Genomic DNA, 2,363 nt, shown 5'->3' with positions numbered 1-2,363 from the left:
TATCAAATATTATCACTAATTAAGAAATTTTTTCATTTTCTTAATAATAATAATAATAATAATAATAATAATAATAATAATAATAATAATTCATTACAATTATTATTGAATTATTTTATTAATGAAAGATAGAAGAAATGGGAATATTGTGGGGAAACTACCGCCCCATAGCACGCCTAAACATAATCTGGAAGATACTCACTGGAATATGTACGGCAAAGACATACACTTTCCTGGCACAGGAAGAAATACTACCAAGGGAACAAAAGGATGTAGGAAGAGTTCTCAGGGTACCAAGGATCACCTGGTCATCGATAAAACAGTTTTGAAGCATTGTAAAAAGCATCAGACAAATATGTCTATGGCTTGGATTGACTTTAAGAACGCATGTGATATGATGCCTCGTTCTTAGATCGTTGAATGCATGCAGATGTTTGGTGCTGCTGACAACATCACAAATTTTCTGATGCATAGCATGAAAGAATGGAAAACCAAATTGTACTCAAGTATTGTATTCCTTGGAGACGTTAATATTAAAAGGGGAATCTTCCAAGGTGACTCATTTACTCTGTTACTTTTTGTAATTGCACTAATACCCATAACAATGACACTTAGGAAAGTTAAGATGGGTTATCGATGTGGGAAGAAAGGCCCATCATTGAACCATCTGTTTGTGGATGACCTGAAATTGTTTGGGAAATCTGAAAAAACCGCTAACTCTGCTTACCAACATATATATATATATATATATATATATATATATATAAAGTTGTAGTATATTGTCAACTTAATGTGGCAATCCCAATAAGGGAATACACTACTGCCGTTTAGCCCTAGGAAGCTGGACCGCTTTCTGTCGGCCTTGACACAATTACTGTGTCCTTAAGTTTGCGAGGAGGAGACAAGCTCCTCCACCCAGCTTAGCCAGCATTCAGGGACATGTTTCTGAGTCTTTGCTCGTCATCAGCTTGAAGTAGCTTGCCAGCTGGTTAAAGAAGCATGTTTAGCCTTCGCAAATATATACACTTAATCATGTCAAAGGGAAATGGAAATTAATAAAAGTTTTCACTTCCAAGTGGCCTAGCGTATAAATGTTTAGTCCAAAGACTATGAATTGCTCATAAGGTACAGTGTATATACACTGCACCTTATATGTGTGTGTGTGTGTGTGTGTGTGTGTGTGTGTAGTTGGAATTTACAAAAAAAACCAACAAAAGACGAAGACAGGTGTATAAACAACAAACAGGTGAATTAGTTTGGCGCTCGGGAAGGGGAGAAAGTCTTTTATGTTCCGAACCTACGCTCTTCAACAGAAAGGAACACAAAAAAATAAACAGAGAGAAAATAAAAAAAGCTTTAGTGGCTAGAGGTCGAGTATGGCGGTTGGCTGGACGGAGGTGGTCAGACAGGAGAGCTAGGAAGAAGGGGAGATAATAAAATAGTGGTAATCCCAAAACTAAAGCGCATGTGTGTGTGTGAGAGAGTGTGTAAGTGTGTGCATGTGGATTGGGGCTGGTGACAAGGTGAACGCTATGATGAAGCCTGTATCGTGTCCACAGTCAAGCATCCAGAAACCATTCATGTGTGGAGTTGCTTTTCATCCCAGGGCGTTGGATCACTGTCAGAATTGCCGAAAAACACTTCTGTGAATTCCACATGGTACCAAAATATCCTTGAAAACCATCTCCTTCCAACCATTGAGAGCCAGTTTGGTAAAGAAACTTGCATTTTCCAACAAGATGGAGCACCTTGCCACACTGCTAAAAAGATTAAAATGTAACTTGGAGATAAAGGTATTGAAATTTTGGAGCCTTGGTCGGGAAATTCTCCAGATTTAAATCCTATTGAAAATTTGTGGTCCATCCTTAAAATCCGAGTCGACATAGAAAAACCAACAAATACTGAACAGTTGAAAGCGCTCGTACAGCAAAAATTGTGGTCTGTAAACATAGAACTGAATCAATGATTGGTTTCCAACATGCCTAAACGAATCACGAACGTCTCGAAAAATAGGGGTTTCCCACTACAAATACTGAGAGGAAGATGAATAACTGTGTATCACACTTTATTATTGTTCATATAATTCAAGCGTGTTATTATTCTTCTTTAATAAGCTAGTACGCGCTCAAACAAATCAACCTTTTGCTTTAGATAGGTATATTTATACATTTTTGGTGTAAATAACGCTTTTGCTAAAATCATTGGCCATTACTGTAGATATACATGCATATATATATGTGTGTGTGTGTGTGTGTGTGTGTGTGTGTGTGTGTGTGTGTGTGTGTATTGTTGTATTTCCCTCGGGAGACTCGCAGAGATAACACAACGAGTTGTACAATTTAATTATTACATTTATTATTCAA

The sequence above is a fragment of the Octopus bimaculoides genome, chromosome 5, assembly GCF_001194135.2.
Source record: "Octopus bimaculoides isolate UCB-OBI-ISO-001 chromosome 5, ASM119413v2, whole genome shotgun sequence".
NCBI classification, from domain to species: Eukaryota; Metazoa; Mollusca; class Cephalopoda; order Octopoda; family Octopodidae; genus Octopus; species Octopus bimaculoides.
This window is presented reverse-complemented; position numbering follows the sequence as displayed.